This window comes from Vidua chalybeata, chromosome 4, assembly GCF_026979565.1.
Source record: "Vidua chalybeata isolate OUT-0048 chromosome 4, bVidCha1 merged haplotype, whole genome shotgun sequence".
NCBI lineage: Eukaryota > Metazoa > Chordata > Aves > Passeriformes > Viduidae > Vidua > Vidua chalybeata.
In genome coordinates this window covers 70,234,949-70,246,426 of record NC_071533.1, presented here as the reverse complement: position 1 = coordinate 70,246,426, position 11,478 = coordinate 70,234,949, and the positions used below count along the sequence as shown (strand labels likewise).

General features: G+C 57.7%; 1 protein-coding gene across 1 annotated transcript in view; it reads left to right on the top strand.

The window, feature by feature from the left end:
• The first annotated feature begins 7,771 nt into the window (after positions 1–7,771).
• The window catches only part of LZTS3 (leucine zipper tumor suppressor family member 3), a 47,123-nt gene continuing 43,416 nt past the window's right edge, over positions 7,772–11,478 (top strand). The window contains exon 1 of the mRNA XM_053941898.1: positions 7,772–7,912. The gene's annotated coding sequence lies outside the window, so the exon portion shown is untranslated. The remainder of the gene's footprint in view (positions 7,913–11,478) is intronic.

Here is an 11,478-nt window from a genome sequence, read left to right as displayed (position 1 = left end):
CTACCAGCACATGCTGAAGGCCACCAGAGAACCCCTCTTACCCCTTCTGATGGGGACACTGAGGTCCCCAAATGAGAGGACGGTCACTGCAAACCACTCCCCAGATAGAAAATGCTCTCCATGGGTGAAAACTTCCTTTCTCCCTGCTTGGGTGTGTGACTGAAACCCCACAGGAGGGATTTGCATTCCAAAGCTCCGTCACACCTCTGATTTTTCTTCAAAACCGGTAAAATTAGGAGCGAAGCTACAACCTCGTGGTTCTCGCCCCCCTTTCCATGGTATCATCCTTGCAAGGACAGAATCCCTTTCTCTTTCCTGCAGTGGGGATGCACAGGCTCCTGCTCCCATCCCAGATGGCATAGCCAGGAGCAATGGCTCCGGATGGACATGTCACAACAAAACCTCCTTTCTATTTATACAGTGCTTGTGACCTTCAGCTGTTGCTACCTCGCTCTGGACGCAGCACAAACAGATTTTCAAACATCCTGGAGTTTGTTTCTGAGAGGTGCAGAGGTTCCTTGTGTTTTCCAAGGGGTCATGAAGTGCAAGGGATCCAGACCTTTCCAGAAAGTGGCTAATAGGTTGATTTTTTTTCAGTCTGTATCATCATTTCTGGGGTTAAACTTAGTATTTAAAAACACAGATGGGCTCAGTTTAAAGACTGGGAGAGGATCCAATTGTAAGTTGTCCAGCTGGTAAAACACCCTCACTGCTAAAAAACGGGTGAACTTGGGAATTCAGGCAGCTCCATCTTCCCATCCTTGCCTCTCCCTGTGTCTTTTCCCAGCTCCTCTGGCAAAGCCATGAGCCCCCCAAAAGGTCTTCACAGCACAAATGGGGTCAGTCCACGAGCCACTCACCCCTTCCCTGCTGTTGCACAAACCCACCCGAGCTCTCTGCATCTCTGGCCACGAGCCAGCTCTCTCAGGCCATTAAAAACGTGGCGTTTTCCTGAGCTTCTTCCAGCTTTCCTTTGTTCCCTTGGCAGCGCAGGCACAGGAGGGGGGTGCAGGACTGACCTTTGGTGGGATGTGGAGCTCTGGTGCTGGTGCATCCCTCAGCCTCTTGGTTGCCTTCATTCACAAAGCGTATCCCGCACGGCTGTGCATGAATTCATCCCATTAATGGGAGGGAAACATCTTCTCTGGGCTCCGAGCCCAGCTCCCGTCCTTGGGCAGGAGAATGTGTCAGGCTTTGTGGTGTCCCAACATCAGGAGGTGCCTTTGCACCAAGGGATGTCCTCAGTTGCTGTTTTATGGTGGTTTTTTTTGGTTTTTTTTTTAGGATGGGAATGAGGCAGGAGAACAAGACTTCAGTCAGTAACTGAAGCTTGGGGGAAGCGTTGTAGCCCAGATACATGGAGAAAGCACTGCTGGGAGAGGAATTAATATAAAATTAATATAAAGCAAGTTATGGGTGTTTTAGGGGAGGGGGAAACACAGATGTGGGAGGGTCTGGGTGGTTATTGCATGTTCAATAAGGAGCTGTTGGAGTCAGGAAAGAAATCCCCATTTTAAAGAGAGTGAGGGAGAACATCCGAAGATGAAATGAGTTTTGGGGGCTCACAAGCAGGGACTGGCTCTCTCTGCTTCAGCAGAGCCTCGGGGCGCTGCTTCCACTAAAAAATGAAGGTATTTTCCCTCAAAGGCTGCTTGGCTCCCCTTGCCTGGCTCCATTCTGGGGCAGTCAGTGCCCAGAAGGATGGGACACAGTGGGCACTGAGCAAACCAAGCCCTGGGGATGGGACAGAGGGCCAGGGCTGCTCCCCTTCAGGCTGCTCGAGCCCAGGGCTCTCACTCAGGGACTCCTTCTTTGCTTTCAGCAGAGAGAAAGCACTGAGGAGAGTGGTTTGGATCATGCTAGAGTCCTGCTGACTTTCAAAAGAACTCAGTTATTGATTTCTGGGACTGTGCCTCTCCCTGGAGGACTGGAAAAAGCCCAAGGCGGTTGCCGAGGATGCCTGTAAACTGTGACTCTGAGAGCAGCCCTGTTCACCGAGGACCTTTCCTGATGGAATTTGAGGCCAAGGTCATTCCCCCAGGCTGCTCTCCAGCAAGCAGACTGTGAGGGGCTGGAGGATCTGCCAGCCAAGGAAGTAGATCCCAAAAAAAAAAAAAAGATAGAAATCAGGATAACGATGTTTTCCCCCTGAAGCCTTTCTGTGGCAAAGAGGCAGAGATTTCCACCTTGCTGAAGTGGCTGATCTGGAGAGCCCAGAGCCTACACTAAGGAGCTGGAAGATGTTCTTCTGCCACTCAGACGTGTGGGGAGAGGTGCTAAAACGACCCCAGAAATCTCTCTGCAGGGGGGTCCACAGCACAACTGGTTGTGGCTATCTGACATGAGTGTGGATATGGGCACGGATGTGCCTGGCACGGGGGGCTGAGGTGGCCCAAACTCCATTTCCCACCTCAAATAGATGGAAACACAAGTCCTAGACTTGTCCCAGACCCACAGAATCATTCAGGTTGGAAAAGACCTCCCAGATCAAGGCCAGCCTTTGACTGCCACCACTCCCACCAAGACATATCCCCACATCTCGTTTTTTGAACACTTCTAGGGATGGCAACTCCACCACTTCCTGTGGAGCCTGTTCCAATGATTAGCCACCCTTTCAGCGAGGAGATTTTTCCTAAAATCCAACAAAAAACCCAACTCAATGAGGTTTTGACCTCAATCTCAAAGCAGGCTGTCTCCACCACAGGTGATGCCAATGGAGACCCCATTCCTTGTCTGCCTCCTCCCTGTAGGTGCCTCAGATATTCTGGGACGCCTACAGAGCTCTTAGGCACCACCTGGAAAACTGAACTGAGCTCAGACCAGCACAGACAAGGAGCTGGGATTGCTGCTCAGCTGGCACTGGTGTGGGCACCAGGGTGTGGTCAGCAGGACGTCCTTGAGGAGTGACAGCGCCAGGAGCGGGCAGTCTGCACCCAGGAATGTCCAGCACTGCAGCCTGAAAATCAGGGAATCCTAGAGTCACGAGATTAAAGATAATCTCCTTCCAACCTGGGGTTTTCCACCTTCCTTTACCCCAGGCTGCTCCAAGCCCTGTCCAGCCTGGCCTTGGGTACTTCCAGGAATCCAGGGGCAGCCACAGCTTCTCTGGGCACCCTGTGCCAGGGCCTCACCACCCTCACAGGGAAGGATTCCTTCCCAACAGAACAGCCCTCAGTGCCCAGGTCTTGGCTGTCTTTAACAACATTTCCCACTGACTCCAGCGTGATCCCAAGGATGCCCCGCGGCCTCCAAGGCTGCAAACCCTTTGGAACACACTCACAAAGGAAAGGTCCCTGCTCTTTCCCCGCTAAACGTGAACCCACAGAGGTGTAAAAGCTGCCAGAGCCGAGCTGTGCCTGCAGCTTGGCGTGATGGATGGCAGGGCTCAGCTGGGAGCTGTTTAATTTGGGTGAAAGACACTGTGTGGGAAGCAGCCCTGCCTGAGCTCCAAGGTGTGTAGGAGCCAGCTCGGTTTCATCTCAGCTGATTCTAGCAGCAGAGAGTTGCTTTGGAGAAAAGCGAAATGCCGGGAGCTGTGGAGGGGGACGGAGGTCGGGACAAATCTCTCCATTCACTTTTGCAGGGATGAGAGCAGCAGCGAAGCTTTCAATGGGAATTTCTCCGCGGAAGGACTGTGACAGATCTGGTGTGGTGCTGAAAGAGGAGATAACCTGGAGCGTGCCTGCCTTGGCCAGCTCAGCAGGCTTGTAACCCTGGATCCTCACTTGGAGGAAGCCCTGAGGCTTCTTCCTAGCAAAGCCAGCAGGGTCCCTTCAGCATAAAATCACAGATTGGTTTGAGTGGCAAAAGCCTTTTAAAGGTCATTTAATCCCACTGCTGCCATGGGCAGGGACACCTTCCACCAGCCCAGGTGGCTCCCAGCCCCATCCAGCCTGGCCTTGGGCACTTCCAGGGATCCAGGGGCAGCCACAGCTTCTCTGGGCACCCTGTACCTCACAGGGAACAATTCCTTCCCAGTATCCCACCTAACCCTCCCCTCTGGCAGTGGGAAGCCATTCCCCTTGTTCTGTCACTCCGGGCCCTTGCCCAAAGCCCATCTCCAACATCAGTTCTTCAAATTCCTTTGGACTTTTAAAGAAAAATTTTGATACAGAACCCCGTACCCCAAAGATCTCTTCTTCTTGACATGACACCCCAAAGATCTCATTTTCTGGTCCTCCTCAAAATCCAACAAAACCATCAATATCCCCAAGAACTGCTCGCAGACCTCCTGCATCTCCCCAATACTTGGAGAGACCTCCTTGGTCTTGAGCGTGTTCAGCCTGCCATGATGAGACAGCCCTTGGCACTGGTATTTCTGAGCACCCCCAAACCATCTGCTCTCCTTTCATCCCTCTTCTGGGTCCCTGTGAGGAGGAGGAGGCTCCAGCTGAGAGAAAGGGACAGGCCGCCCACTTGTGCTGAGTAACCATTGCCAAATTGGATGCCAGCACACACACACACACACACACACACACACAAATATTTCCAGCAAGGTTGCTGTGAACAATGGTCCCTTGATGGTTTGCTGTCTCAAACACTTGCGCCTCTGGCAGTGCTCCATGGGGAACAGGCAGTTCAGCACTGACCCTCCCGCTCCTGCGCTGGCTCGTGGGCACCTCCGCATCCATTGTCCCACGGGCAGGGAACAGGATGTGATCCCTGCCCTGGGAATTTGCAAGATGAAGGCTGGCACGTGGGCAAGGGCAGAGCTGCGTCCTCATCGGTGCTGGGGAGAAAATTCCTCTGCTTCGCCGCCCGCTTGGAAAGCCTGGCCATCTCCCTGGGCACAAGCCCAGCCCCACTTTGTTGTCATCTTCCCAGATTTCCTTCAAACATCGCCGTGGTGCCTACAAACCCAAGGGAAGAAGTGAGGGGAATGTCCAGCCAAGGTTGGTCAGCCCTTTTTTTCCACTCGTGACAGAGTGGTGACACCCTGAGTGGCACCAGAGTCACATCCCCGTGATGTCCTACCTGAAAGGTGAACACCAGTGATGGAGGAAGCACTGGGAGACGTCTGAGGCCAGGAAATGGGGTGAGCTGAGCAAAGTCCTGCTTGCACAAGGTGAGAACGTGCTCACGGCTCAGGTAGTGGAGAAATCAGTGCTGGCTTTCCTAAAGCAAAGGGAAAAAAGGACTGAGGTCCTCAGAGGCAAAATGTTTGACCTGGTCATTACTTGTGATACTCAGAGGTCTTTGCCCAGCCCTTGATTCTCTTCCCTGCTGGTTCCTGCATGCCTGGAGAGAGAGCCTTCCAGAGACCCCATCCGTGCGCGGCGATCGCGGCTTTTGCGCCGTCTACAAATAGTTGGTGCGTGCTGAAAAGAGCAGATCTGAAGCCACAGTTGGCAAATTGCACCAACAAGCATATTCCCAGCGAGGCATTGTTCCAGTTTGTATATGTCTGAAAAGAACTGTTCAGGCATATGTTAAAGTTGGCACCTTCTCCCGGGGATTCGCTGCAAGCTGACGGCTGGAGCATGATAACCACAGCAAGGCACGCAAAACACTCGGCAGAGAAGGGAAAACAAAGTCCACTCGGGATGTTAGCAGGGCCAGGGTGAGGATGAGGAGTGGGGGCAGAGTGCTGTCCTCTGGAGAGAGAGCTCAACCCAGCCTGCCACGGGGAATCCGCACCTGCAAGCACTTGGAGGGATTGGTGTAGAGGAGGAGGGTGGAAATCCTGCAGCCCCGGTGCTGGTCCTGGGATAATCCTTATCCAAAGGTTCAGTGATTGGAATGGGAGGGAATGGGGGTGTCCTACAGGCTCCAGCCTTCAACACACCCCAGGAGGCAGCACCTTGCAGTGGGGATGGACTCACAGCACACTGAGGGTTCTCAGCTCCCAAGGATGTCTGGACCTGGCAAAAACCTCTCCCTTGGAGGTGCTGGAGAATGCCAAGGGGAAATATTGACCCGTTTTGGTCTTCCTTGGGTGTCCATGGACAGCTGCAGCTGGGGACAGGATGCTGGGTTGGCCTGGTGGGGCTGTAACTCCATCAGAGCATCTCTCCTTAGCAGGGCTGGGTTAACTTTGGGACTCAGAGGTCTTTTCCAACCAAAATGATTTTGGGATTCTGATTCTCAGCTACAAAACTGGACCTGCCCCAGCCTAGGCATGACCCATTTTGGGGAGGGGGACACGTGCAGGCTCCCTGTTCATCCCCTCAGGGTGTCCAGGAGCACCCCAGTGCCCCTTGCAGAGGGCAGCTGGAGCTCATCTCCCATCAGGTGCAGCTCCACGTTGGTGCTCCATCCTGGAGGGGCGTGCTGTGGTGGCAACTGGAGCAGGGCTCATCTGAAGCTGGAGCAGCACGAAAATATCCATGAGCTTCCTGTAGGACACCTCCTGCCCTTGTGTGACTCCCAAAAGAGGCTGCACTGCCAGGCTCAGAGCAGACCAGGCTGCTCAGGAAGGACAGGACAGACCCTCCCCAGTTGTCCCTGCAGGACTTAAATTGCTCCATTGCTCGGCAGTGCTGGTGGGAAGCAGCAGAATCCCACCCACAGCAGAGGTGGCTTTGCCCAGCCAGTCTAATCCCGGTCCTCAAAGGCGACGGGCTGTGAGTGAATCAGGGAGCCTCAGCTGCCCTTTCCATCCAAGCAGGATCACACACAGCCCCTGCAGCGCTGTCAGCAACAACCTGTGCAGGGAGATACAGCCTGTGGTTCTGGGGGAGCAGCCGAGGGCCTGTCCGGCACTATTAGCAGGAATAATTAATTACCCACCCTGCCGTTTCCCTGGAAAGCTGCAGAATTCAGTGGCAGCAATTCCTGCCTCTTTCCTCCCTCCTGGGACTCCTGACAGATGAGCAGGAGGGGATTAACCTCCATGTATCCATGGAAAGGCCGAGGGGAGAAGCAGAGTGTGTTGCAGGACCTGAACTGGGAGCAGGGACATCATGAGCTTTCCCTTTCCCTTTTCCTTCTGGCACCTCTCATTTCTCCTTGGAGAAGACAACTCCGTGCAGTGTCACAGTCAGGAGCTGCCCTGCCTTCAGCCCTTGGCCATTTGGATGTCCCTTTTTCAGTTCATCAGTGTAAGAGGGGATTTGGGGAGTTTGTCCCCACCCCCTGCGAGCTCGGGTCCTTGGATTCTCCGTGGGATGGGAGAAGTTGTTTCCTCTCCCACACCGACTCTACATCCCCATCCCACCCCCACTGGAGACCCCCAGGAGTTCAGGCTGTGCCCCCTCCACCCCAAGGGGCTCTGCTCCGGGAAGTGGGGGGGAATAGGGACCAAAATGGGATTTTCGTGGTGGCTACAGGCAGACAGACTTGGCTCCCACGCCCCAACCTCGTCTGTCACCCAGGGGCTGCCCGTGCCCCTCAAACCCCAGCCGTGCCCCCGAGACACCCCCTGCCCCACTGCCTGCAGCAATGTCAGGGCTCAGCTGTATTCGGGGGCTCTTTTTTGGGGGGCACGAGGGCGATGAGGCACGACGAGGCTGCGGGGGACGGAGCCAGGGCACCAGCAGACCCCAAACATCCCGGGGCCCTTTGGGGGAAGGCGGCGAGGTGAGGGAGGCGCAAGCAGCATCCCAGCATCCCCAGCCAGGTCCACGGGGACAGAGCCCTGTCCTGGGAGGGGTGGCGAGGGAAGAGTTAAAGGGAAGGCGAGCAGATCCTCCTCCATCCTCCCGGTCCTCGCTGTTAGGCTGCTGCTGTGACAGGGGGTGGGGTCGGGGCTGGCCGCCGTTTGCCGCAAGAAGGGGGGGGAAACGTGGCTGCGAATGTGTGTGTGTGTGTGTGTGTGCGTGTGTTGGTGACACAGGACAAAATGAGATGAGACCCCTCGGACGGGAGCGGCCGCCCGGCTGCGATCCCTGATCCCCGCCCGATCCCTGCCCGCTCCTGCGCGTCGCTGCCATCGCTGCCGGGCACCGGCGCAGCCCCAGCATCCCCGCCAAGAGTAAGGCTCGGGGTGGGAAGCGACTGGGAGGAACTGGGAAGCGGCGCTGGGAGAAGGGGGGGAGGTGGGATGGGGTGGGGGGTGACAAGGAGGAGGGGGGGTCTCCTGGGGGTGGGGAGAGGTGGGGTGCACAGAGAGCGAGGTGGGGGACCTGATGCTGGAGCTTCGCGCGCCTGAACCACCCACCCAGATGTAATTTGGGGGGGGGGGAGGGGAGGAATTTTGGGGAGGGGGTGGGGTGGAGGATGGGCTGCCAGCGCCGATTTCGGGTGTGATGGAGGGGAGGGAGCCGTGTTTGTGCCTAAAGTCGCAGCTGCCTGGATTTGGCCCCGCGGGGCCACTGGGATGTGACAGCACCCAAAAATAGAGTGCGAGGCGGGGAGGAGCGGCGGGGGGGCAGACTTGTGTGCCAGTGCCAGGGCCAGGTTATTTCCCCCCTCGTCACCTTTCCCTCGGCTTCTCTTATTTATTTCTTTATTCCTTTGGCAGTGATGGCAGGGAGGGGAGCGGTGGCTGGGGCTGGGGGTTGCGTTCGCGGCGAGGAGGTTGCTGGCGGCCGAGTGATTAACGTGCAGTTGCTGGGAATTATGTCATCTGCCTCGGTGCTGGGTGGCCCTCGCCCAGCAGCGGCGGTGGGGAGGGAGGGAGGACGTGGGGGGACGTCACGGCAAGGGGCTCCCCGCCGGAGGCTTCACCCCGGGAGGCGCCGATGCCTCCCCTGGACGTGGGTACCCAGCGTTCCTCCGCACCCCGACACGGGGATCCCCGCTTGGGACATCACCCCGGGAGGCACCGCTGCCTTGCAGGGAATCGAGCGCTCCCCCCGCGCCCACCGCGGCCCCCAGGCCGTGGGTGCACGCCCACCGCACTGCCCGCTGCTCCTGGGGGTGCACGGGCTCCATCCCCAGCAGGAGAGGAGCGCCTTGTTGCTCCTCCCGACCGCTCCTCCCGGCTCGCTGGCCCGGCAGCCGGGCTTGGAGCAGGCGGAGCGGGCGCTGCCGCGGAGGGAGGGTGAAGGTGGGCATCCCCTCTGCCACCTTCCCGGGAGAGAGCGGGGCTGGAGCTGCTGCAGTGCAGCGCAGAGCCCCATCCGCGGCTCTGGGTGTGCCCGGGGGGAGCAGGGACTCTCTTTGCCTGGCCTGGGGACCTGTGGCTGCCAGCGGCCCCCCCAGGCCAGGTGATCCCTCCGCTCCAGAGGAGGGTGTTGGGCTGCTGGATGCTCCACACCCTCCTGGGCATCCCCCTGGGCATTCCTTGAGCACCCCCTGAGCATCCCCATCCTCTTCCCCACGTGGGGAGCCGGGGCAGGAGGACAAGGCCTGCCAGTGAGCCAGGCACGGACCCTGCTGCACATCCACAACCTCTTCCCTCTGCTCCACACCCCGTGAATCCCCGGGCAGCTCCATGGATCCCCCGGGCAGCTGGGTCGGACAGGGAGAGGAGCAGGCAGGCGCCCGCAGGAAGGCTGCAGGGAGATGTGCAGCGGAGGTAGGAAGGGCGGGCACAGCTCCAGCGGGGCATTTTCTGGCATTTTCTGCCCCACAGCACAATCCACGGGAGCGGGGGGGTGCCGACAGCTTCCTGAATTCCAGCTGGGAGCCAGCGGCTGCAGTCCCAGCCGGGGGATGCCACTTGCCCCGTGGGATAACCTTTGGCAACTCCCTCAGCTCTCGGCGCTCCGCTTCCAACACCCTCCGGCACATCCTTCATCCTCAAACCTGCTCCGGCGGCGGATTGTGGCAGCGCCGAGCCCTCCAGGGAGGTGCTGGAATTACGGGGGAACGCAGGGCACCCCCAGTTTGGGGCAGGCAGGACTGGGAGGCTGCTCCATCCCTCGGCCGTGCCCTCTCCGGGCGGGCTCCGTGCGCCGGGGGTTTTATTTATGTGTGGCCCTGGTTGGAGCGGCGATCTGCCGTGGCTAAATATAGCAGCGATGCTGTCATCCGAGTTCAGCCTGGCTGGGGAATTTATTTTCTGCAAAGGCTGCGAGGCGAACGGGCTGAGAACAGGCGTGGAAATGCCGGAGCCGTGTGATTCCCCGCCTGCCGTGTCCGGGCTCACGCAAGGGGAGCGGGCACGCTGTCCCCAGTGTCGGCTTTGCGATGGCAACAGGGCAGAGGAGGAGTGTGTGGAGGGGCTCGAATTGTCCCTGCTGGCTCGCCGGGGCGTTTAAAAGCGGCGCGGTGCCTGTGTGGCTTCAGTTCTCCGTGCAGGGGAGGGATCCCCACTCCTCAAACTCTTCCTTGCTGGCGTCCCAAGGGATCAGCTCCCAGCCCCCCCCAGATGTAAAAGGAGCAGGGAGAGAAGCGTCTGAAAGTCCAACATCTGGCTGTGGGTATCTGGGAGACAGCAGCAGCTTGTCCTACAAGAGGTGGGGTTGGGAGAGCCCCCCCCTGCCCCTGGGGGCTGCAGCATCAGCCCCGGGCATCTCCTGCTGCTGCCATCACCCATGGATCACCCATCCCGAGGAAAAACGGGAAAAGAGGCAGAAAGGCAGGTCCCCTGACTTGCAAAAAAAACAGGCAGATGGGGAGGGTGTTTTCCACATGCACTGTGAAAACCACGTTGCATCAGCAGTCGGAGGCACTCGCTGCTGCGTGATAACTCCATGTGGATGGAGCAGGAATGTGGATAAACTGGCTGCAGAAAAGTTTCTGAATGGAGTTGTATCCCGACAGGGAAGCTTAAGAGTTAAGAGGGTGTTGCTGGAGCTGATGAAGGGCTTAAAATCTGCTTTCTCCCGGAGAGGAGCCCAGCCATGCCCGGGGCTGTCAGAGAAATCCAGCAAACAAAGGGTGAAACGAGGAGATTTCTTGTTTCCCTTCACAGAGGATCTTTCCCATTAGTCATTCCTGTCACAGGAGCTGGCAAACACGGTTATTATTTGAGGGATCTGAAAGTGAAATGGAAGCACGAGGCCAGGAGCCCAGACATCCCTGTCCCTGGGACTGGGGAGCAGGCAGGGACCCCCCCAACCCCTGCGGCTCCCCCACTCCTCTGCTCCATGGGTAAAGCCATGCTGGGCCCCTGGATTCATCCTCTGCTCGTGGGAGCCCTTTCCAAGGATCCTGGTCTGGGGAGTGGCATCCCTGGTCCCTCCCATCCCAAAGCATTCCAGGGTTCCACGGTTCCAGCAGGACACGGTGGCACCAGGAGCCATAGGTAGGCTGTGATGCTCCATCCTGGAGGTGGTGGTGGTGGACCAAGCACCTTGAGATCCTGCAGTAATCCAGGTGCTTCCCCAAAGCACCCAACACTCAGCTCTTGCATCACCCCACAGCCCCGGGCACCTCCATGGGGGAAAGGACCAGGCTGAGCCCCACCATGGGTGGGAAGAAGGTCCAAGGAGCTCCCTAAAGAACAAGGAAAGCAAAGGTAACTTAAGGCAGCTGTCAGGAAATCGGGATGGCTCGTGCCTCATGATCCAGGCTGGGCTGGAGCCAAGGGCTGTCCTGGCAGGGGGAGCTGAAAGTCCCCTTGAGCCATGCAGGAGTTCCTGCAGGGCTGCAAGGCTGGCAATCAGGTTCTCAGGGATTGTGGCTGAGTTTCCATCTCACCAAACCCCA